Below are 26,836 nucleotides of genomic sequence, written 5' to 3' on the forward strand. Positions count from 1 at the left end.
GCCATTGTGTGAGCTCTTATTAAAATACCAGAATCGTTAAAAATCGCATTTTGAAAAAGATTTGTTGAAACGGTCCCCAATTCAAATATGAATTCTCTTGTGGGTCCACGAGGGATTTCGGGTGTCCACCAGCAGAAACAGTATTTCTCCATCAGATACTTCGGCCATATTCGAATATCTGAATGAGTCATGAAGCTGCGTCACTCGTTCCGTCCTTTTAAATACGCGGACCGCACCACTGCTAATGCGGCCACAGATACACAATCGCCAGAGATAATATTCGACGACAAAGAACTATACACTACTGAATATATGGCTAGCCTGTCGATGCATCAGTAGGAGTTGTCCAGGTTGAAACCGCAGACTGTATTAATAAAGTTTTTCACAAAACGAATTTCCATTGCTTCCTTCACTACCGAGTCCCAAAAGCACGCAGTCAACGCTAGAATTTCAACGCTGTCATACAGCATAGAGTGACCGGTGTCTGTGCACTGTTCCGCCACAAACGATTTATTGAGCTGTAAGAGCCGGATGTACCTTCGATGTTCGATACATTTTTCATTGACTGTATGTGTTGTCTGTTCGATGTATAAAAGGCCACTCTTGCGTGGGATCTTGTAAATCCCAGTCTTGTGGAGCATCATGTCATCTTCAACGGAACCAAAACTTCGCTGTCGTCCTCGGCGAAGGACGAAAATTCGCTTTAATCTTGTGTTGTGAGGATCCGTCATATTTTTTACGACAGGTTTCTCAAATTTATAAGGAAGGCATGGATTTAAATCAGTCGTCTTGCTCATTCCGTAAGTATATCCCAGAAAGGTTCGAAAGCCCAACGACATATATAGTTTATGAGTAATTCTCTGCCGCCCAAAAACATCTCTGGTGACTGTATATCTGTGTCCGCAAGTGCTTTAGCAGGGTACGTGGATTTAAAAAGGACGAAGCTTCAGCTCACTCGGAAGATGGCCAAACAATCAGGTGAAGGTGTAGAGTTTCTGCAGCTGAACGACCGAAAACACCGCAAAAACATGGGGAGGCACATCAGTTCTATTCTTGCTTGCATTCTACTTCATACAGTTTGTACTGTCTACGAGGGAGTGCTTAAAAGTACTAATTTTTTACGTGAAAACTCTGTATTTAAACAAAGCAAGCAGTATTAACGTCTTACATAGTTATTCTTTATGTCTGCATATTTATTTCACAGTATAGTCACCCTGGCAACGAACACATTTATCTCAGCCTGAGACCAGTTTGATGGAGGGGATGCTCCATGTGTGTGCGAAAACTCTGAATTCGGTCTTGCAGTTTTCTGATAGTCTCGCAGTCGCCTGTAGAGTTTATGGCGGTGTCTTTAGGCATGAATTCCAAGTGCACCACACCTTGAACATCCCAGAACATCTGTGAGCATGACTTTGCTTGCTCATGACACGGCCTTAACTTTTTTGGCCTCTGTGATCCTTTGTGGCAGAACTCCATTGATGCTCTCTTGTTTTCGGTCTTAAAATAGTGAACCCAGCTTCCATCACCTGTCACAATGTTGTTAAGGAACTCACTGCCCTCACGCACAAAACGCAAAAGATATTGTTGACAGACGTAAAGTCACCTCTGTTTCATGTCGGGTGTGAGCATTCGAGGCACCCACCGTGCAGACAGTTTTCTGCACTGTAGTTCTGCAATGATAGCCTGTACAAGCTCTCCTGAGCCACATTTACCTGAGAGCAGTGTTCGTGTTATCCGACGGTTTTCGGCTGATGAGTTCATCAACGCTATTCCCATTAGTCCCGTCGGTTACCGAATGCGAATATTTACTGAGCGTACTCACACATATTGAGGTTAGCAACACCGTTTTCTTCATTACAAGCACGAATAACTCAACGACACATATTACTGATGTCAGCACAATCATTAGCATAGATATCTTTCATTATTCTGTAGTGTTCAATTGTAGACACGTTTTTTGCGGTTAGATCGTAGCACACGTTTCTTACGCACTGATATAGTTACGTTACACACCGCCGTGTTACACGCTACAGTTCGGAACCCTCTAGCGGAAGACAGTTACAACATGCGTCAGTGAAGCGGGAAAGTCGACTGAGTAATACACATGACATGTAATACCTCAACCGGTATTGGCAACAGAATAAAAAATTCGTAGGCATTGCTTGTGCAGGTACGCAACTTTTTATTCTTCAGAATGTACTATTTCACTTTAAATGTGTACACTGCAATGACCATAAACAAAGCACAACGCCAGATGCTGCCTTTTGCGGGCGTGGACTGTAGTGTTAGTTGGTATTCGCACAGCCTGCCGTACGCGGCTCCCTCCTGTGTGGCGAAGCTAACAGCCTTTTAGTTCATGTACCAAATCATACTACTTCAAACCTTAGATACAGAGAAACTTTATAAGTGACAAATAAATTCTATGCGTGCATAGTCATGCATACAGCTATAAATAAATACCCAAGCAATGCCTGGTTCTTCAGTTAGTGTTACCACAAGCTTGTTCAGTCGAACTGCAGATTTGCACATGCATTGTGCCCAGTATATACGACGAAAAGGAAAACAAGCTACTGGAAGCCGTGACAAGTAATGCTGCACTAATAAATGGCACAGTTGAACATTTTGAGTAGTTACATCGGAAATAGTCCCCGACAACACGACTGCCAAAGGACGTAAATGATAACAAATTAGTCTGAAACTTTTTTTTCCGTTTTTTACGAAGTAATTTGTGCTTTTATTCGTTGGTGTTCTGATTCATTTGATGGACTGAGTTAAAAGATGGAAACAAGTACTTTGGAAACGTGGCACTTTTCATGTGATTAATATAAACTGTTAGTCATAAAAACTGCAACACCAGAAAAAATAATTAAAGAAAATTTACGTATTGTATTAGGTAGAATAAATTACTAAATTTGTTGGAAATTTGGGATTTACAGTGTGCAAAATTCAGTTCACAGAGCTGCCATCTCTGGCATTTGGCAACCTATGACCAAATGTGTCCAGCGGGTGACATAATAGAGAATGTACTGACAGAGCAACTGTTGAACACCCTCTGTATGGACATAGGTCAAAGCGACAAGGGCACTATGCGATCTTCAGTATGTTGTTAAAAGATAACGCAACAGGGGCCTCGAAGATAGGTTACAACCACCGCACTTAACACAGCTAGAATGTTATGGCTGCATCCGGTCTGTGTGGCCGAGCGGTTCTAGGCGCTACAGTCTGGAACCGCGCGACCGCTTCGGTCGCAGGTTCGAATCCTGCCTCGGGCATGGATGTGTGTGTGTCCTTGGGTTAGTTACGTTTAAGTAGCTCTAAATTCTAGGGGCTGATGACCTCAGATGTTAAGTTCCATAGTGCTCAGGGCCATTTTTGTGTTATGGCTGCTGTCCAAATTACCGACTATATCAACTAGAGTTGACAGCTTTGCGTGTCCAGGAGCAACCCATACCATAACCCAAGTTGCTGGACCCGTATGATGATGACGAATGCAATATAGCAACGTCCGTTCTTCTCCCATGGACACGTCCATCGTGATTCTGTACACAGAACCAAGACGCTTCAGAAAAGGCGATTTGATGCCACTCCTGGTTTGTGGTTGAGCCAAACCCTGTCAGCGCACTGCTCTTTGCTGTCACGTCAATGGAAGCCGCAAAAGCGACCACTGTTCTGTTACCTGTGGCGCTCCAGACATCGTCGAACTACCCCTGTTCATATTTGTCCTGCTGCAAGCGAGCTGATTTACGTACTTGAGGTACGTGACGTTGCTGTAAGGCCAAGCAAAACAGTATCTCCTTTTCCTCTCGGGCTCTAGTCACGTGGGGTTCCGAGAGATCCTCGACGGTGTTGCTTATGACCCTCCTCATACCACCGCTTCCATTTTCTCGCGACAAGGGGCGTACACACTAGGCTAACGAAAGACCGAGACTGGATTCACCCGATCGTTGGTCTCCAATACTTTGGCGTTAGGCTTCTCGTCCACATCAAACAAAGGGCTTGGGGCCTAGGGATTCGGCCATGTGGAATCACAGCTGGCTCTGATAACTTACCGACTTTGCTCCCATTTTGTTATCGTTATAAACTAGCGTTTTAATTAAAATTTCATCGGCAGATATTGTGAGGGAGGAAGAGGATTTAACAGTCGCCGCATGCGCTGCATTTATTTTACTGCAAGAAGTTGATCATAAGAAAAGAAGAAGAAGAAGAAGAAGAAGCGTGCTAGCGTACGACCCCTCTTTTAAAAAGTAAGTAGCAGTGTCGTGCAACAGAATTAATGGCTGCCTTAAAGCTGAATTAGAATATGGACTAATTCATATTTTTTTCTCTTCTGGAATCCACGGATTTCGAATTGTTATTCAATCGTGTAGGTCCTAAAATTTCCGAAGATAACGCTTCCTTTAGGAGAGCTGTTACCTGCAGCAGAAAGTCAAGTTACTACCAGTTTTGTTTGTTTCTCTTTGTTTGTAATTCAAGACAGAAAGATGTCAGTAAAGACACGCTTTTCTTTTTCGCATCGTGCGTATCACTTTCTAATAGCGGAGTTATTCCCTTCCAACCGTCTAGCCTCTTCCGTTTGATTTTATACTCGTAGTTCATAGGGACCCACAAGCATTCCCGTTCACGATAAACCTATAAGCTTTAATTCTCTCTTCCATACTCACTCTATACTCCAGTATTTTTAAACACAATAAATAGACACCTTAGCGAGGGCTGGCATTGCCTGCAGGGAAAGCAGCGACTGTTCAAATTAAGTTTTTCAGAACAGCCACAAGTTACACTCAGATATTTTATTGACTGCGCTTTAAACGGCAAATTACAAAGTCTCTGATGATGCTCTTGTTCAGTTAAAGGGCGAAATCGATCAGTAAAAATACTAAGTGCGATTTGTAGCTGTCCTGAAAAAATTAAACAAACATCCGTTCTAGAGACACAACAAATTGCTACTGAACCAACGAATATTCGATCCGGCGTCCACACTACGAGAGGGATCCCAACGCCAACCAGTCGGAAACGCTTCAATGTTACCGCCAGCAGATCAAACTGCAATCCAGGCGAACCCGCTTCGTTAGCTCCGATTTGCCGCCCGTAACACTGAGCAAATCTTGTCCAACGAAGCATTGGCTGTCGTTTGTTGGCTTTCATTGGCCTAGTGTGTATGCACCTATAGTCGTCGGATCCCGACCAAGGCGAGAAGCAATACCGCGAAACGATAAACCACAGCCTCGATAGACTACGGTCCTACCTCTTTCGAATGTCGACACGTGTTGGTAGACTTTTCTCCTCTTACACGATGTATACAGAAACAACCAATACTCAGATCCGATTTCAAAATGAGAAACCCGCAGATAATCTTTCATTAAATATAGAATTTAGATGGCGGTACTGTTGCTTACTGTGTGCGAATGCACTGAAATACTAATCATTTGCGTATGCAAGCACATAGTATGCTGCATTCCAGTATGACGATTCTTCAGCGTGTTGCAGTTCTAATCGCCAGTAGTGTATTATTATGGTTGAGTGAAGCAGTTCTCGTAAAGTGTTGTAGAGCTGTTTATTAGTGCAGTGTGAACGTTGCTATTGTGTGGTCTGGATGAGTGCGGGAGGGTGTGGGTTGTGGACGGACGCGCGTCATCGCCAAAGAGTGACGCAGTGGCGCGCTCTTCCGTCGTCACTGCTGGCCGCTTCTGTCCCTGTGCTGAGCTCTCGTAACGGCCAGGGCTGCACTGGAGTCGGTGAGGTTCTTGACCCAGCTGCGACGTACAGCACGCAGATGTCTGTTTAGCGTCTCTAACCTTCCAGCCCACACACGTTCCAGCACACGCACAATTCGTTTGAGACAGAAACCGTACGGGACCTGAGGTGAAACGAATATTAAGGTTGCAAATTGAATATCGTCTTTGCGCATATGGCTCTTGAAAATATTTACTGCGATTCTAATTTCGGCATTTTGTCATTTTTCGAGCATAGTGGGATGTTAAAATTCAGTCTACAAAGTTAAATCGTGACATGCTAGAACGTAGTTTCCAACAGTCTATATGGAAGTACGTCTGATGGTAGAAGTATTTTTTATTTCAATTTGGTCTCGCAGTCGGAAAGTTTTCACCTTCCGTGCTATTCCTGCGAAGAAATTTGGTTGGATATATCTATTTTTCGGCCTTTGTCTATTCTCACTTTCGAAATGGTTCAAATAACTCTGAGCACTATGTGACTTAACTTATGAGGTCATCAATCCTTTAGAACTTAGAACTACTTAAACCTAACTAACCTAAGGACATCACACACATCCATGCCCGAGGCAGGATTCGAACCTGCGACCGTAGCGGTCGCGCGGTTCCATACTGTAGCGCCTAGAACCGCTCAGCCACCCAGGCCGGTTCACTTTCGAAGTGCTTTTGAACAGCATGGCGGCAGATTGTACATCGCAACTTTTGCGTGACGCAGGCTTTCATATTGTCTCAAGTATTGCAATTTCAAGAGGTGTTAATATTACTAGACTTCATTTTTTATTTTTAACACAATCATTTTTTATGGCACAATTATAACCGGTTTCGGCTTATAATGGCCATCTTCAGATGCTATGGGTGGTATTTGGTGAACAAATATTCATGCATTGTTCGCCAAATGCTGTGCGTAATATCTGAAGATGGACTGTAGGACGAAACCGGTTATCATCGTGTCACAAAAACGAAACTGTCAAAACCAAAAGGAAATATATAGTCAGTCCATCACAGTCTCCTTAAACGGAACGTTGTTTTTTCTTCCAATCACTAGATTCGTCGTTATAAAGGAGTTGGCTTACAAAACATTTCTTTGATCGATTCTTGATTATTGATTATCAGTCTGGGACCCTCATGAGGTTGGATTAATAGAAAAGATAGAGAAGAGGCAAAGAAGGGCAGCACGTTTCGTCACGGCATCATTTACTTGGCGCGAGAACGTTATGGAGATGCTCCACAAACCCCAATGGCTCATTACATAAGGGTCTTGTACATCACTCAGAAGTTTACTATTGAAACTCTGTAATATTATGCTCAGAGAAGAGATAGGAACATAATACTTCCTCCCACATACGACTTGCAAAATGTCAGCGACGAGAAAATGAGATAAATTACACCTAATCTAGAAATTTATCGAGTCATCCTTCCCACGCACCATTGGCTTATGAAACAGACAAGGGAAGAAGTAAGGTACCAGAAATACCTTTTGCCACACAACATATGGCAGCTTACGAAGTATAGGTTTAATGCTGGTAAAAAAAATCCTCCATTCAGAAATGTTTTGTTCAGAGCTTGTAGGCAACCCTATATTTCAATGACGTTTACGTTCATTGTACAGATGCTGTCGCATTTATTTGGAAAGATAAAACGCGTTGCGCAAGAGTTTGTGACTCCAAAAGAATGCCAAAGCAAATTTTTAGATTTGCGTAACAATTCATTGTTCAGTCCATCGACGTGGCAACAATCTCCTTCGCACTAACGTGTATCACTATTTTAAGCGCATTTATTTCCGTAAACAACCTTTGCTACTTGCGTGCCAGATACCGCCGACAAGTACCGCTGGAGAGCTCTGTGGTTCCAGATTACGTGTAGGATGTGGTGCCTCTTTTCTTAAGTTTAAGAGTTTTTACGTAGTTTTTATTGTTTCTTAGTTATGTATAGGTAATACACCGAAGAGCCAAAGAAACTGTACACCTACCTAACATCGTGTATGGTCCCCGCGAGCACTCTGAAGTGCCACAACACGACGTGGCATGGACTCGACTAATGTCTGAAGTAGGGCTGGAGGGCTGGAGGAAATTGACGCCATGAATCCTCCAGGGCTGTCCATAAAACCGTAAGAGTACGAGCAGGTGGAGATGTCTTCTGAACAGCACGTTGCAAGGCATCCCATACACGCGCAGTAATGGTCATGTCTGAGGAGTTTGGTGGCCAGCGCAAGAGTTAATACTCTCAGAAGAGTGTTCCCGGAGCCACTCTGTAGCAATTCTGGACGTGTAGGGTGCCACATTATCCTGCTGTCATTCCCCAAGTCCGTCGGAATGCACAATGGACATGGACGGATGCAGGTGATCAGACAGGATGCTTACGTACCTGTCACCTGTCACAGTCGTAGCTAGACGTATCAGGTGTCCCATATCACTCCAACTGCACACACCCCACACCATTACTGAGCTTCCGTGAGCTTGAACAGTCCCCTACTGACATGCAGGGTCCATGGATTCATGAGGTTCTCTCCATAACCTTACACGTCCATCCGATTGATACAATTTGAGACGAGACTCGTCCGACCAGGCAACATGTTTCCAATCATCAATAGTCGAATGTCGATGGCCCACGCGAGGCGGAAAACTTTGTGTCGTGCAGTCATCAAGCGTGCATGAGTGGGCCTTCGGCTCCGAAAGCCCGTATCGATGATGTTTCATTGAATGTTTCGCACGCTGACACTTGTTGATGGCAAAGCATTGATGATGATGATGATGATGATGATGATGATGATGATGATGTTTGATTTGTGGGGCGCTCAACTGCGCGGTCATCAGCGCACGTACAAAGTCCCAATTCTTACACAAGGCCGGGAATCGAACCTGGGAATCCGTGATCCAGAGGTAGCAACGCTAGCCACTAGACCACGAGCTGTGCGGACCATGGCTCACCATTGAAATCTGCAGCAATTTGCGGAAGGGCTGTAATTCTAACACGCTGAACGATTCTCTTCAGTCGTCGTTGGTCCCGTTCTTGCAGGATCTTTCTCCGGTCGCAGCGATGTCGGAGATTTGATGATTTTACCTGATTGCTGATATTCACGGTACACTCGTGAAATGGTCGTACGGGAAAATTATAGCTGTAAGCGTAGCAGAGACAAGTAGGGGATAATTCTATCGACGAAACTGGACGCAAATCATTGCATTCGCTAATTCCATCTTTGCCATCGAGTGCGCGGCAAGCAAGTGCAGAACACGTAAGTCCTAATGTCGTCTTACATTTACCACACAGCCGGCAGATGTGGCCGAACGGTTCTAGGCGCTACAGTCTGCAACCGCGTGACCGCTACGGTCGCACGTTCGAATCCTGCGTCGCGCATGGATGTGTGTGATGTCCTTAGGTTACTTAGGTTTAAGTAGTTCTAAGTTCTAGTGGCTGATGACCTCAGATGTTAAGTCCCACAGTGCTCAAAGCCATTTGAGCCATTTACTACACAAACATACTTGAAACTGGCCAATCAGCGACCACTGTGCATTGCCTGTAAATCCGCAGTGACAGATATATTAAAGTGTGTGTGAGGTGCTCAACACTCACTGTTTTCGTAAAGTTGAGAAAATAGTTAAATCTTGCTTATTTGAAGAAACACGTCAAAGACAGTCAGCAGTGCTGTAAAAGTGACATATAGTAGTCAATGGAACCACCATCTTACGAGATTTTCGCCGCAACCAAAAACAATCGACATCTTTTGAGTAAAGATATGTTAACCAAAAATAAACATGAACAGTCGACTGACAATCCGGGTTCGATTCCTGGCGGTGTCAGGGATTTTCACCTGCCTCGAGATGACTGGGTGTTTGTGATGTCCTCATCATTTCATCCTAATTCATGAAAATGTCAAGATTAGACTGAGCAAAGGTTGGGAATTTGTACGGGCGCTGATAACCGCGCAGTTGAGCGCCCCACAAACCAATCATCATCATCATCATCATCGACTGACTATGGACCTGTCGGTTCGAAACCAGCAACGTCGCTATTAGTTTTATTAAACAGCGTTTTGACAGTGGCTGTTTGTGGTTTTTTGTTGTTGTAAGAATTAACTTGTATCTTTGCGCAACCAAGACTTCACCACGTCAGTTTTCGACAAAACAGCATCTAATTTTTCATTAGCATGAATCCACGGGAACCACTGTGAGGGCTGTATATATAACACTTCTTTGTCGTCGCAGACTGGTAGCGCATATTTAAAATTCCTTGCTAAATGGTGGCTTTTACCAACCGAAACTATCAGTGAAATTTGCTAATTCTTGAAAATTTAAGAAAGTTAGAGATTTATTCATTGGGATTAAATTTTTGCAAACTGTTTACTGTAAGCTGCTACATATTCTTGAAAACTGGCTTCACTGACCAAAGAATTTTCTTCTTCTTCTTCTTCTTCTTCTTCCTCTTCCTCTGCCTTGCTCCCACATCGGCGCAGGATTGGGAATGGTTATAAACAGCTTTGTGAATTAAAGGCGTCGCCGAATGCCCTTACTGTCGCCACCTCATTAGCCCCGCAACGGAATGTCTGTACCCCAACTATCTGCTTGTTGTGTTATTCATGTGAAAGTGAGCGAAACAGTGCAACTGAGGCGGGACTTGGGTACCAGCCCGGTATTCGCTAAATGAGATGAGATGTGGAAAACCCTCTACAAACTACATCGAAGGTGGCCAGCACAATTACCCTCGCCGTCAATCCGCCTGACGGATTTGATCCGGGGTCTGCGCTCCTTCCCGTCCCGGAACTGGCGCTTTAAGACGCAGAGCTTTCTGACGGATTTCAATGAACAAGAAATGTGGTGCTAATTCGAATTTTCTGAATAAAGCAGTCACATGAAGCACAATCCGTAATAGAACTGATAATAGAAGGCATCAAAAGTGCTTAAGGCTGGCAGCTGAAGGCAAATTTTTGGAAATATTGTTATTCGCATCTGAGTGTGCTTATCTAGGTTAAGTTATTTGGTGCATCACCGAGATAATTCTGTGCACGTGGCCGCTGCAGACTCCTTTCGAATCAGGCTTCCACAAAAAAAAAGACATCTTGTGTACTGATAAGACCTTAAGTGATAACAGAAGGAGGTGTGTCGAAGATAAAGTAGTACCGATGTAATAAAAAGAATGCGTAAACAGAACACTTGTCAGATTAATAAATACTCTGGACTCTGATATTTGGCGTCTTGCTCTTGTATTTGACTATCTTTGGCTATTCTACGATCTGTTACAGCCAACCTTCTTTCGTTTGCAGTCTCTTCAGTTCAGAATGTGGACACGGAGTCCAAGGCGTTTAGGTAATTCCAAGGGGGTGATGTTATACACCACTTACGTGGATACTGAAAGATGACTACCGCCCTCCGCGAGATTGAATGCTGCCTCGTGGCGTTCCGGGCACATGACGCTGTAAATGAAATATAATATAAGCGAAGCAGAGACGAATGAGGACTCACTCTGGCTTCTGTACGGACCGCAAATGTGGATATCCACTAGCGCAAGCAACTTTGACAAAGGGAAAGTTGTTATTGGCAGACACCTGAGAACGAACAGCTTGCTGTTGACAATATATGGGGATGGACAAAAATTTGTGAACACCAGAAACACAACACATTACGATGCCTAATGTGGTTAATGAAAACTGTTGGTATTGATAATAGCATCCAGTATTCTGGGAATAGATAACACAGGTCCGTGCGGTTGCCAAGGGAATGTTATACCATTATTCCTGCAAAATAATGGCCTATTCATGCAACGCTGCTGGAGGTGGATAGTGATCACAGACTCTCCTCTCTAAAGTAGAAGATCTGCTGACTGTGGTGGCCAGCAGAGACGGCACAATTGATCCTCGTGCTCACAAAACCAGTCCTGGACGATGCGAGCCCTGTACAGGGGTCCTGTAGTCTTGAATCACAGCATCACCATTCGGAAACAAACATTGTACCGTGGCGTGGACTTGATCAGCCAAAATGGTCACATAGTTGCAGCAATACGACCTTGCATGAAGCCATTTAATACCATGACATGGGTGCCCAAATCATCCCCGACCCACCGCCATTTTTCACTCGTGGGACGTAAACTCGACCAAAAGTTCGCAACAGTTCGAAAATAGGCTCATCCGATCAAATGACTTCCTTCCATTGCTACATAGCCCAGGTTTTATGGCTTCGGCACACCGTTTTCATTTTGCGGGCATTTTCATCACTGAATGAGGTGTTGCAGTTCCAAGTCACTATGCAGTACCCAGCTTATGGAGCTCCCTTCGTGTTGCTTTGGTGCTGACAAGATTCGCGAGTGCGACATTCACTTCTGCACAGACTTTTGCAGCTTTCACCTCCATATCTTTCGTCGCAATTTTCTTCAGTGGCTGTGTGTCACGGACACTCAACACACACTTTCGCTCGTGTTGTGACTTGGTGGATCATGTTTTTCCGCTTTCCGTGTATGCGGTATAAATCTTCGATGCGGTGCCTCAGCAAACACCAAACACTTTGGCTACCCTGTATACGGAGGCACATACCATACGGCTACGGTCGCAGGTTCGAATCCTGCCTCGAGCATGGATGTGTGTGATGTCCTTAGGTTAGTTAGGTTTAAGTAGCTCTAAGTTCTAGGGGACTGATGACCTCAGATGTTAAGTCCCATAGTGCTTAGAGCCATTTTTTTAACCACGACTCACACTTGAGACGTATCGAGGACATACACAGGTGCCGTTCGCGGTCAAATACAGCAGCGGACTCTCCATGCTTAGCTAGCATCTGCAGTTTGTGTTCAAGTATGCATTTCTCGCGATTTTCCGATATTTTTGTCCGACCCATGTACTAGTTGGCCTGAATACAGCTGCACATCTAGAACAGACGTTTAGGTGTGACTGTAATTTGATGCAGTATATTTTGTATTTAATTTTATGTGATTATTTTTGTTCTGATTGTACCAAAATTTCATTCTTCACGGTATGTCGGAAGTGACAATACGCCAGCGCCCTTTTTTGCAACTTACAAGTTACATACGAACCACGTAAGTACAAGATTCTGTGCACAAGGTTCATCCTGGTTGTCGGTAGTACATGATGTGTGTTAAAAAACAGGCGACAGGTTAAATTTTTATTGTTTTTGACGAAATGTTTAAATTTGTGATTTTATTTTGTTCCTCATGTGGAAAATGTAAACAACAGAATCTAAAACGTACACCGTACTTTATTGTTAAAACTGATATTTATCTCCTAAAGCAGATCCAAAGGCAGAATACCTAGGTATCTGAATGTATATACTCGTATTTATTCTCTGTGAGCGAGCACCCATTTCATTGCAGATGCTTTTTAAATGTGAACTTTATTTTTGTGTTTTTCGAAGCAAAATATTGCCCGTCAGGGGATGTGAAACTAATTCCAAGTTACACCATGTATGGAGTTCTTCCTTCTGACTGTTTGCAGGAACTGTTAAATCGTTCTCGGCTCCCTGAGTCTCTTTCCCCATTTCCCTTTCCGTTTATAGACCTCCAATCTCCAGCAACGTGAAACCTTTCATCTCGCCGACGTCATTGTACTGCTTCGCAGTTCGTAAAATTTAGTCGCTGCTGAGCATTCCAATCTTCTTCTGCTGAACTTTAAAAAGAGCTGTATCACCAAATTCTCCATCCGATCAGCAGAATTATTTTACTGCTAATAACTTCCGTTCTTTTATGACTTCTTTCGTGGAGTGAAGATAAGAATGGCGCTATTAACTTGGACAAAAGTTAGTTGTTTGTAGAAAATGAGATTTCCATTCTTTCCAGCTACGTGAAGGCAGTGCCCATTGCTCCTGAAGCCCAGTTCACACACTGACATTATCAACAAACTGATCTCCACATAGGAGAAATGTGTTCCTCACCAGGGTGACTATGTTGAGAAGTAAATATGTAAACATGAAGAATAAAGATATACAGGCTGAGTCACTAACTATTGCCACCTAGAATAACTCCGAAAGTATGATAGTAGCTGAAAAGTTTGTGGGACAAATGTTGCATGGGACAACGAGGTCTATAACATGAGGTTGGTTTTTTGATGCTAGGTGGGGTCGCGTCACAGATATGAAGGTCAACTTTTTTTTATGGGATGCTAAAGTTTGGTACTGGAACTGAAATGAGCGTTTGCGGTCATTGGCCGGGAGGCCCCTTACGGGGCAGGTCCGGCCGCCTTGGTGCAGATCTTAGTACATTCGACGCCACATTGGGCGACCTGCGCGCCGGATGGCGATGAAATGATGATGAAGACAACACAACACCCAGTCCCTGAGCGGAGGAAATCCCCGACCCAGCCGGGAATCGAACCCGGGCCCGTAGGACGGCAATCCGTCACGCTGACCACTCGGCTATCGGAGCGGACAGTTTGGTACCTATTTTCTGATAGCGGCTATCGAGACGAATCCAATTACGTGTAACAGTAAGGTCTTTGAAGGTTAACGAAGGTCAAAAAGGTTGCATGAACGTCAATTTACAGAAGGTGTTCGAAGTGATGACCATTGGCATCAATGCAGTGCTGCAATCTTATCATGGATTGAGTGCTATTCCGTATCACATCGGCACTTATCGAAGCACATGTTCTGACAATTCTCTCTCGTATATCGTGCAAATAGTAAATATTCGCCGAATACGGCGTATTCATATAACATGCCATTGACGTGCAAACACCATTCGAAGGATTCTCAATACAACACTGATAGGAATGGTAAGACTAGTATCCTCGAATCAAGCGAATGTAAATGATGTATTCCTTCGAAGAACAACTCGATATGCTTCTCATTTACGGAGAATTCCGACGAAATTCAGTGAGAGCTAGAGACTTATACGCTGAAAGATATCCTCAAAGTACTCACCCTACGCGTCGTACATTTAAATAAGAATATGATAAATTGAGAACAACTTGATCTTTAACGCATCGGAAGCATATTCGGCAAAGGAAAGTTACTAACGAGGAAACGGAAGTACCAAACTATAAGATCCCATTTAAATAACAAAGTTGACCTTCGTATCTCTGAAGCGATCCCATGTAGCAACAAAAAAAACCAACATTATATTATAGTCCTTCACGATAAAGGATGACAGCCAAAACAGTTGCAGGATAAAAATTTATTAAAATCCTTGACCAAGGTTCCGGTATATATAAATATACCTTCAAGAGTCTTGTCTTGATAGTTCATAGGCGAAGTACTGGTGCTAAACTGTTCGCATTGACCCTGTGCCTATAGTCATGTTGTACAAATGGAGATGATGTCTTATGATGTAATTTTAGATTTTTTGCTTCTGATGAAGGTTTATTTATATATACCGAAACCCTGGTCAAGGATTTTAATAAATTTTTATCCTGCAACTGTTTTGGCTGTCATCCTTTATCGTGAAGAATTTCAACAGTTGCTGTTTCAGCCATGTTTAAAATCTTGTTATATTATAGTCCCCGTTGTCCCATGCAACTTTTGTACCACAAACTTTTCAGCTCCTATAATTTTTTCGGAGTTACTCTTGGTGGCAATAGTTAGTGACTCACCCTGTAGAATGTTAATGCTGTGCCATACTAAAATACACTCGCCGGTACAACGATGGGTTCTTTGGGTTTCTCCGGGAGAAAACTGAGTGATACTTTTAACACACACGATATTAGTTCGCTTTATTACTATACAAATATGAAAATGTACTTCACTTCGTACGGTCCATTTCCACAGAATGTTCTCTGAATTTTGAAGTATCACTTGATACAGACAATTTTACACTTGAAGCGTAATTGACATAACGCTCACATTATGTTCTGTCTAAGACATTTAATACACTGGTAGCTTATCCATGACGATGCTGTCGTCTTGATCTGTGAAAGTGACCTGGGCCGAGCGTTCCTCTGCTCGGCCCTACGTAGACCATCGAGCAAGGTGGCATAGCGAAGCTAACGAGGCGTGGATACGCCAGCGTTTTCTCATTCGTTGTTGCGACATGCCGCGACTACACTCTTCTATGATTTCATTGCGAGGTGTCAACCTTGCTTTGGCACCCTATTCTTATGATGACACCACAGTTAGTAACGTTTGTCTCATTTAAAAGGCTGTAAGAATTTTCACATAAGAAATGCAGAGGCAGCACCCCCTTGTGTATTGTAAAATGCGTCGTTTTTTTTTTGAGCATGACATATGTCTGTGAAACTAACAGCACGTTATTGATAGTTGGGCTTGAAGGTGTATAGGTACACAGAGGAATTTCAGCAAATAAAAAATGCCGCAGGAAAAAAGGAATACAGACACTAAAAATGAAATTGACAAAAAATACAAACTGGCAATGCAGGAATAGCTAGAGGATGGATGCAAAGGTGAAGAAGCATGCATAACAATGGGAAAGATAGATCTCGCCTATAGGAACGTTAAAGAAACCTTTGGAAAAAACGGAAGCAGCTGTGTAAAAAGAGTTCAGATGGCAAACCAACTCTAGGTAAAGAAGGGAAAACTGAAATGTAGAATCAGTATATAGAAGGGCTGTACAAGGAAAATTAAGTTGAAGGGAATATTATCGAAAGGGAAGAGGAAATAAGTTAAGATGAGGTGAAAATGTGTCGTAAGGTCTTATGGGACCAACCAAACTGTTGAAGTCATCGGTCCCTAAGCTTATGCACTGCTTAATCTAACTTAAACTAACTTACACTAAGGACAGCACACACACACACATATCCGAGGGAGGACTCGAACCTCCGACGGGGGAAGCCACTCGGACCGTGACAAGGCGCCCTAGACCGCGGGGCTACCCCGCGCGGCGAAGATGAGATGGGATAATCATTTGGCAGAGCTCTGACAGACCTAAGCCGAAACAAGGCCCCTGGCCTAGGTCACGTTCCCTCAACATTGACATCTTTGGGACAGCCAGCTGTGATAAAACTATTCCATTTATTGTGCAAGGTATATGAGACGGACGAATTACCCCCAGACTTCAGGAAGAATGTCATAATTCGAATTTCAAAGAAGGCGAGTGCTGACAGGTGTGAATATTACCGAACTGTCAGTTTAATAAGTCAAGGTTGCAAGACGCTGACAAGAATTGTTTCCAGAACAAAGGAAAGACAAAAGATAGAAACTGACCTCGGAGAAATTGAGTTTGGGCTCCAGAGAAATAAAAAAGTGCAAGGCGTTGCTAAACCTGCAGCTTATTTTAGAATACAGACCGAAGACGTTAATATCTTTTGTCCATTTAGAAAAAAAGCTTTTGACAAAATCTAGTGGAACACAGTCTTAAAAATTCCGAAGGTAGCAGGAATAAAACGCAGGAAATCGAAAGGTTAAGTACGCCCTTTACATAATCCATACTGCGCTGCGCTTATAAGAGTCAAAGGACTTTGCAAACATTGACATTCTTTCTTCGGTGAAAATCCACAACCACTTGTTGTAAAAAAGAATAAAATTAAAAATAAAGTATTATCAGTTTAGATTGCGTTAATTTTTTAATGACTGTTTTCGGTTCCTCATGAACCATTGTCATACCTGTAAATAAAATAACTAACAAATATATACTCTACGATATACAACGTTGCTATTATACCATTTCTAAAATCAAATGTACTACAGTGTATCTGATTTTATCGGAGACATGCTACGTCACACCGTAAAACGGTGGTTTGGTAGAATCCAAGTTATTTATATTGCCTGCAATGCGACTGTCTGTAGGTGGTGTTTGGAATATTTATCACGTATGAAATAAAACACATTTCAAAACTAAATTAAAAGTTTTTGAGACAGCTATTCTTCAAAATACTTTATTAAAACATGTGGTTTTTAGTGGGTAAAAACAGTACACCGTGCAGAAATACAGCCAGAGTGGAGCAGTGGCTTTCTCTAATCACCCACCATTGTTGCAAAAGGACGGCACGTAGTGGAACTGTGAGTGAGGAAACTCGAATGGCCGACTTTCCGCGTTGTGGGCTGACCAAACTTGTCAGGATCCGCGCGCGCCAACTTTTTCTATTAACCTGCGTCCCTCCGGTACGTGTTCGCTGGTTCGTCTGGCGCCCCATTGAGCTGGTGGGGAGTCACAGGAAATCCACCGCACTGCCCGACCCACCTCAATGGCCAACGACCCACTTCTGTAGCACAGCGGCGGAGAGGATACTACGTCACGGACACTCGGTAGCTTCACACCAGTAGGCAGCCGGTTATAGTCTTCACTGCCGAAATAAATCTTATCTCCAGAACGTGACCATAACAAAGTTAGGGATACCATTCTTCCTTTCGATACTCTAAGGAACACCAAAATGACAGGTAATCTACAGTGTGGTTCAAAGGTGTGGAGCCACCCTTCTAAAACAAAACAAAAAAGTGGATAACAGAAATTTAAAACAATTAGTACGAGACGAAAGAGGAAGAAAATCTGTCAGGCTATGTTACCAACATCGACACCACATTGGACGCCATCTTGGAAGTAGCTCGTGATTTTCAAATGAAATAAGGAGCATCTGACTTATCAGACAATCACAGGAGAAAAACAATAGTGCGTTTTGTTTGAGTTCCGAGCCATTCTGCACAAAGTTACGGCGATGACTACGCTGACCAGATTTCAAAGGGAACAAAACGGACGCTTGTGTGTATACTTATTTAATAACTTCATTATAACACTTACGCTTACCTTTCTTGTCAATTATCCTGATATTTTGCAATCGACAATAGGGCTATGACGATGCAGCAGCTGAAAACCCATAGCAAGAATGTATCTTCATTTTGTGAAAAAGGAACATGCAGGTACATTACACATACATAAAATACTTTTCTTTAGAAATAAACAAGGCTGATACACACTTTTTTACCGTAATAGCGTGCATAAATTTTCTGCAGTGTTTAGCACTTACTAGGTACTTAGGTAATTGCGTATACATCCCAACTAGTTTTCAGTAAGCACTGCTGACACATGCCGCATCGCTCACTTTCTTCACGAACTTCCATATGGTTGCTGTCCCTGTAGGAGAAGTGATTTAAGAGAGGCTCCTTTGGTTTTGGTTTTACTTCTCTTGAGGGCCATGAAGGGCAAGATAGGCAAACTAGAGGCCAGGACAGGTAATACTTGCTTTGCTTTTCAAGATATCTGTTACTGTTTCTTTAGGCAGAAGGCGAGTTAACCCTTTCATGGGCAAAATTATTGAGCAGTTTTTTTAATGAATGGAGAGCAGATAGTAGTTAACAGATAGGTATATTTATCGTACAGAATATCAAATTTGCTCCAATTGTGAAAGTGCGGTCACACAACAAGGTGGGAAGTATTCTTCCCACTGCCCGTCCTTGGAGTTAAATGACAAAAACAACTTTTTCAATATATGTCATATTTATTTGATAAATTTACTTCTCTTGTTACAATGATGGTTCACAATTACTTGCCATGAAATTTTCTGAAACATGGGTCTATGCAAAGTGGTATTTGGCAATATGTACAAACACAGCAAGTGCTCTTTTCCGCAGCTTTGGTACTACAATGACGGCACGTCCAGTAGGTTTCTCCTAAACTGGGTTGATGCTCCCCTACAGCCAAATGACGAAAATCCTCAGGTACTTTACCCCTTTTTGCCAGAAAGACAGGTTTTTGTCCACGCCTTTTTTGGGATGAGAAGCCAGCGATCAATTGTCTGGCTAGATGGATCCAGTATGTGAGCTGATCATGCTGTCCACTTTCTCTTTTACTTATTTTCCACAGGATAAAACTGTTCACTACAGCAGCGTCCACCAGGAAATAAAATATTCTGTGCCACCATTTTACAGAAAGTCTGCCAATAGCATACCTTTCTCGTAATTGATCAAACTTATCGACACTACCCATTATTTTGTTGTATTCTGCAACAACTTAAGGCCAAGAAATCTCTGTACTGGTACCATCCTTGTTGTTCCTTTTCATTGTGGCTGTTTCTCATGGGTCATGAACTGAGGACAGGAAAGTGACTGGACGGTTATCCATCCATTTTACTGCAGAAATGGCGCCTTTTGTTTCAAACTGGAATTCCCCTCTTTCTAATTTTACGTTTTCCTTCATAAATTTGGGTAAATCAAAAGTATTTACCTTATACTATAGCTTTGAGGAAAAAATCACAAAATGTCACGCAAACAGCACTGAAAGGCTCCTCTACAGAGCAACACTCAGCTATACAATGTCTCTGCGCGAAGGCACAGCAAAAACGGCGGGAACTTCCGACTGGAAGTAGTATCCTATACTGTTCACTAGGTAGCAGCACCATACAGAGGTGGGAACTGTGAATCCCACGCCGGCCAGCGTGGCCAAGCGGTTAAAGGCGCTACAGTCTGGAACCGCGCGACCGCTACTGTCGCAGGTTCGAATCCTGCCTCGGGCATGGATGTGTGTGATGTCCTTAGGTTAGTTAGGTTTAAATAGTTCTAAGTTCTAGGGACTGATGACCTTAGAAGTAAAGTCCCATAGTGCTCAGAGCCATTTTTTTGTGAATCTCACGGGACTAGGAGCGAGTTCATTGTAGTGGGAAGCATGTTTCCCACGGCTCACGAAAGGGTTTCTAGGAAACTTATTTTTCACAAATATTTAATTAAAGGAGAAATATTGTTGCACGCATTTTGTTTTTAGATTAAAAACCGGGACAACTGTGTGTGCTGAAAGATGATCTCGGTACACTAGGACATTTATGTGAAAACTACGACTGTCCCAGCAAATCTGGGTCGTCTTGTCAGCCTAGTTACGACACACACGTCTTGTCGAGAGTGTTGTAGAGTGGTTGTTATCCACTTCACCTTTCCTCGTAGATTGTACGGAATGAGAGCAGAAGCATCTACAATCAGCCCACAGTGGTACGGAAATTTTCGTCCAGGCTGCGTGTCACCCATTCTGCAAAAATCGAGCCCGATGACGTGGGTCGTCTTCGGTGACATGTTGTACCTTTTTTTATTTTTAAGGATGGGGTGCTTTTATGTGAGGCCAGAATCGTCGTTACTGATGTACAGCTAATCGCAGTTTCCTGAAAGATGCGGCGGATAAAACTTTCCGTATTGTTACTGAAAAATGCCAGAAGAGCGGTTGACGTCGCTTTACCGAATCCGTTTTAGATTTTCCAGCTTTCGGTTTTGTCTGTTATGGAACCAGTTCCACGGAATTTTGCGAGACGTTTCATTCCCACACTGTGGGGAATGAATGGTCTATCTGGGTGGCGTTGCTTGAAATCGTCTGCTGTAACATGAGTGCTCCTCTCTCCTGATATCCAAACGATCACAGCACGTTCGGCTTGTGTAAGGCCATCACCTTTCACGTCACCTGTTCGGAGAAAGACATCAGTCATAAATCGAGCATAAATAAAGCTACGCTCGAATGAAAAGTACCATTGTTTTTTCTGCGTATTTTCCTACTTGTTTGATATGTCACTTGACCGCCTTTTCATTAAAAAAAAAATACGAGTTGCATCCAATATGTAGGCTACCAAAAACGGCCACCGTATTGGTACATAGCCTCACTGATTATTCCTCCTCTCTCATTTGATAAAACTTAAAATTTCTATTTATGAACCTGTTTTTGAGTTAAGTGTTGTTCCATTCCTGTGAACCAACGTGTAGATATGTGACCGCGGAATAAAAAGTCCTTTAAATTCTCTCAAAGGAGGAAAGACAAGTGGAGCTCATGGGATAATAGTGTTCATAGTGTACGGGGTAACTTGTTTCTCTTCTACCAACAGTCTTAGCAATGACGGTGGAGGAAAGTAACATTTCAGTGACTGCAAAAATGGGTGGCACTTTCCCGACGATAAACTGAAGAAAGGCAAACTTACGTTATAACACTTGTTCATTTACAGAAAGCTTTTGACCATGTTGACTGAAATACGTTCTTTGAAACTGTGAAAAAAGGAGGGATGAAACACAGAGAGCGAAAGGTTGTATAAAAGTTGTAGAGGAGCAACATTACAATTACAACCGTCGAAAGACATTAGTCATACTCTCATGTTTAAAACCAACAATCAGTGCCCAATTTCAGTTGAAGAAGCCAGTAACAGAGAACGGTGTAGGACAGATTGTTTCCTGTGTTAGTCAATATGTACACTGGTCAAGTATAAAGGAAACCAAAGAACAATTTGGAAATGTAATTAGAGTCCATGAAGAAGAAATGAAAATTTTAGGTTTTGTCGATACGGCTAAGAGCTTGGAAGGTCAGTTTGAACGGAACGGATTGTGTCGTGAAAATACTTTATAAGATGAACAGCAACAAAAGTAAAACGGAAATTAGATATGAAAAGTAATAGAAGAGGTTTGCTTTATGCTTAGCAAACTAGCTGATGATGGCCGAAGTAGAGAGTGTATAAAAGGCAGGCCAGTAATAGCGTCATATTATTTTTGAAAAAGATAGATTTCTTGACATCGGACATGTCCGAAAGAACAGACACCCTATCCATATAAGTATATAGTTCTGGCAATACCGGCCATGACCTCCTCCTTATGTGCGGATGCACACATATTACCCGAACTCTTACGGGACTTGGTAAGAATGTGTTCCACGAGTAATGAGTGTTGGGTACGGACACTACGAATGTAGAGTGTGGACATATAAGATGACAATGTGGGTCTCGCGGGAGGCGTGCGCCGCGAGATAGTCCCTGCAGTCGCACTATCCTCTGTGCCCTCGGTGGCTCAGATGGATAGAGCGTCTGCCGTGTAAGCCGGAGATCCCGGATTCGAGTCCCGGTCGGGGCACATATTTTCACCTGTCCCCCTTGATATATATCAACGCCCGTCAGCAACTGAATGTATTAATATATCATTCTAATTTCGTTCTAGACGGCTGGAGGTTATCAATGTTGTCTGTTCTCTCGGACATGTCCGTCTTTCGGACATGCCCGAAAGAACAAACGTCCGCAGCTCGTGGTCGTGCGGTAGCATTCTCGCTTCCCGCGCCCGGGTTCCCAGGTTCGATTCCCGGCGGGGTCAGGGATTTTCTCTGCCTCGTGATGACTGGGTGTTGTGTGATGTCCTTAGGTTTGTTAGGTTTAAGTAGTTCTAAGTTCTAGGGGACTGATGACCATAGATGTTAAGTCCCATAGTGCTCAGAGCCATTTTGCCATTTGCACAAAGTCAACCTGTAAAGTAGTCTTAGGCGCCTATAGACGGACAACCCATTGGCACTCTTCCGATTCCTGTTACCTGTCCAGGTACATCTTTAAATTTAGCAATAAACCTGGGCGTGTGCCACCGAAGGTTTTACCAAACTTAAGGGTCTTAGAGGGACACTTTACCATTTTATTCACCTATATGTCAATGGCGTACCCCCCACCAGTGATCACACCACATGGGGACGCCAAACGGGAGGCCTGAAGAAACATAAGCACTGTTTGCTATTTCGGATCAATTTCTATTTTCGTTGAATGGTTTTGAACGGTCCCTAGTGGTTCCCGCCTGTACACGAGAGCTAAAATTGTTTTCGCGCTGCACTGCAAAGAGGTGCTATCACGTTTATTGGGGATGCAACCCCAAAATGTCCTTAGAGAAGGGTTGAGAAGTCCGGTGTAACAGCAGTGTCACGAACTTCGTCGTGTTGCCATTTTCGACAGCGAAATGTGTATGAATCAACGTCCAAAGGGATGGTTTCATTGACGCCCTTATATGCCACCCCAGGCGACATTCTTGTGTCGCTTCTAAGCGGCGGTGTGTCTGAAGTATACTCCTCTGCCACTCAATAAGATAACCGCGTTATTTCACCGCTGGGCTTTTCTGTCCCAACGTCTACTGAAGAAGCGCCAAAAGAAGGGGTGAAATGAGGGTAAGAGGGGCTGTGATGCGTCCCCTATGGCGTTGGGTAGAATTGTCGCATGAATTTCTGAGCTCTTGGCTTTATTTGCATGCATCGACATCTTGCTGTCTGAAGCGTGGTGGAGCCCGAGGATGACGTCGCAGAGCGCCACGCTTTCGCACCTTTCCAGAAATAGTTTGTAGGCACCTTTGAGCCAAATTTCAAACTTAGGCGTCGCAGTGGTAGACGATTGTGAGGATCCCAAAAAAGTGATCCTTTAATTTTGTAACGCAATGTATAGACTAAAAGATATTGAGTCAGTTGTAATATGTTTATACAAAATTAGATTTGATCTTGGAAATTGGAAATTTGTGGTGAGGTCTTATGGGACCAAACTGCTGAGGTCATCGGTCCCTAAGCCTACACACTACTTACTCTAACTTAAACTAACTTACGCTATAGACAACACACACATACACCCATGCCCGAGGGAGGACTCGAACCTCCGACGCGGGGAGCCGCACGGACCGTGACAAGACGCCTGAGACCGTGCGGCTACTCCGCGCGGCAGATTTGATCTTAGTTCCTGAAAATATAAGGCAGCTGTCTCTGTGCACACATGCAGTGAAGGAGCCCAAAAACATTTTTGTTGCTCTAATAGAGGATTTTACTTCATTTGCACCACAAATAAACAAGATTAAATGATATAACGTGCTGTGTGTTAATATGTCGCCCAATATCCGACCACTGTACCAATATACCGCAACTCTCTTACACTGATATCAATAGACGTATTCAGAACGAACTAAACAAACTGGTAAAACACTCGTATACGATGTATAAGACTTCAAATAGTTTAAAATTTTTCTGGATAACTTGAAGATAACTAAACATTAGCGAATGTATTTAAATTACCGTCCAGGCTATAGCAGTTAGTCTCTCTCTTCCGCGGCCATAATTTACGGTATTCATATTTCCATTGTCGTTGACCAACTAATCTTCATCAGCCATAGTTCATAACTGTTGTGCAGAGGGCTGTCGTCAGCCCATGCGGACGTGAAGTAATGCAGTGGTTAATCTAAGATCGCTGTGTACATGCATTTTGTGGTGTACATCTTCAGGAAGATAATATTCTGTAGCATAATATGCAGGGCTTAACTTCCCAAACAAAATACGCGCTCTTTGACGCAGGAATCTGCTGCCTGTGGCTGTGGGATTCTCTGGTTAGCTGCGAGCCAGCAACATCGTGTAACTTCTTTAGTTTTTCCCACAGGCACGCGGGCAAATATTCAACTGCTTACTTCGTATACCGCTTTTCGTGGACATTAAACAAATCTACGCGACCTGTACCCTAAAATAGGGCCCTAGCCATTGCGCCGGAAAGTAAAGATTAATTTCGTCAGCAGTATCTCGTGAAACCAAATTATAACTTTGCAAATTCTGTTTACATAAATAATGTGGAAGAGAATGTAGGGCCGCACGGCACTAGCCGAGCGGTCTAGGACGCTTCAGTCATGGACTATGCGGTTGATCCCGGCGGAGGTTCGAGTCCTCCCTCGGGCATGGGTGTGTGTGTTTGTCCTTAGGATAATTTAGGTTAAGTAGTGTGTAAGCTTAGGAACTGATGACCTTAGCAGTTAAGTCCCATAAGATTTCACATACTTCTTTTTTGAAAGTCGTAGTCTTCAAATATACAAGCTAAATTTATTTTCAGCATTGAGAGGAAGTTTCTAAAAGTGTCATGTGTCATAATACTATTCACGCAGTTAGTATACAGATAAAACGACAAGTCACAAACCATTTGATTTTATAACCCATTTGGCCCGTCAGATGTTAAAAAAAAATTACAGCATTTACCAATGTAACATACAGATAATCGCTAAAAACTAGGTTACTACGTAGCAAATTAGAATCGTTGCCCTCGTGCCACCACGTCAGCGGGTTAAACGTACCCTTCGAAATGATCGACATAAACCGATGTTCTGATGCGATGATAGCCATATCAGCTATCACACACACAGCAAATGTTCGTTTCATATAAAGGGATCTGATAATAAAATACTTTAACTTTTCTGGAAAAGTGCCTTGCGAAACATAAAGCTTTTGAAACGGGAAGTTACAGAAGGGTGGACGAAAACACATTACCATGCCTGATACAGTGTAGGAGTACCGTTGTCATTCAAAACAGCTTACATTCGTCTGGGAATTGATAAATACTGGTCCTGTATGGTTTTCATGGGACTCTTATACCATTCTTGTTGCAAAATAATTACTGACAAGTTCAGGTAACGGTGGCGCAGGTCGATAGCGATCACTGATCCTTCTCTCTAAAGTAGACCACAAAGGCTCAATAATATCGAGATCTGGTGATTGTGGTGGCCAGACGAGATACGAAAATTCATCCTCGTGCTCACAAATCCAGTGAACAGTGGCCTTGTCGTTTTGGACCACTGGATCACCATTGGGGAACAGCCATTGTACTATGGAATGGAACTGATCAGTCATAGTAGTCGCATAATAGTTGGCATAGAAACCGTGGGGCTAATGAAATACAAAGAGATGGCTTCCAAAATCATCACCAATCCTCCGCCATGTTTCACTCTTGGCGGCATGCAGTTTGCATCGTAGACTTTAGATGACATACTCCAGAAGTTGGAAGCAGTGTGCAACAACATTCATCCGACCAAATGACTTTCTTCCATCGCTCCGAAGTCCAGGTTTTATGGCTTCGCCACCACATATTCCTGTTATGGGCATTTGCATCACTGGTGTGTTATTTTGGAATTCCAGATCACCCTAAAATTCCCTGCGTATGGAGCTCCCTTCATGTTCTTTTGGTGTTGACAGGGTTCACGAGTGCGACATTCAGTTCTGCAGCGAGATTTGCAGCTTTCGTCCTGTCTGTTTTTCGTCAAAACCTCTTCAGTGATCGCCTTGTCACGGTCACTGAACATACGCTTTCATGGGCGCTGAGACTTAACCGACAATGTCTTTTCACTTACCCTGTATGCGGTATAAATCTTGGCGATATGGTGCTGTTGAAACACCAAACACTTGGGCAAGCTTGATTACGGAAGCACTCACCATACAATGTTCTGATCACGACTGAAACTTGCAACGTATTAAGGACTTTGAACAGGTGCTGTGCAACCGGCAGGCTTGGCTAACATCTGCATGTTAAAGCAAGCATTTCTCACGGTATTTAGATGTATTTGTCGAGCCGCTGTATACAGATTGTCCCATTTTAATCTATTCCGGCCGATATCTCTGGAGCAGCCCAATTCTGCAAACAAAGTCTGTAGCAAAAGTTGTAAGGTTTGAAGAGGCTCATGGAGTGTTTACTTCGAAATGACCTTGAACCATGTTTTCAAGGTCAAACCAAGGTCAAGTTCGTTTTT

General features: G+C 43.1%; 1 protein-coding gene across 3 annotated transcripts in view; it reads left to right on the top strand.

Moving 5' to 3' along the window:
- LOC126470446 (1-acyl-sn-glycerol-3-phosphate acyltransferase alpha-like) overlaps nucleotides 1-26,836 on the top strand; it is a 790,262-nt gene that overhangs the window by 429,703 nt on the left and 333,723 nt on the right. The gene's annotated exons all lie outside the window — the stretch shown is intronic.

This window comes from Schistocerca serialis, chromosome 3 (genome assembly GCF_023864345.2).
Source record: "Schistocerca serialis cubense isolate TAMUIC-IGC-003099 chromosome 3, iqSchSeri2.2, whole genome shotgun sequence".
NCBI lineage: Eukaryota > Metazoa > Arthropoda > Insecta > Orthoptera > Acrididae > Schistocerca > Schistocerca serialis.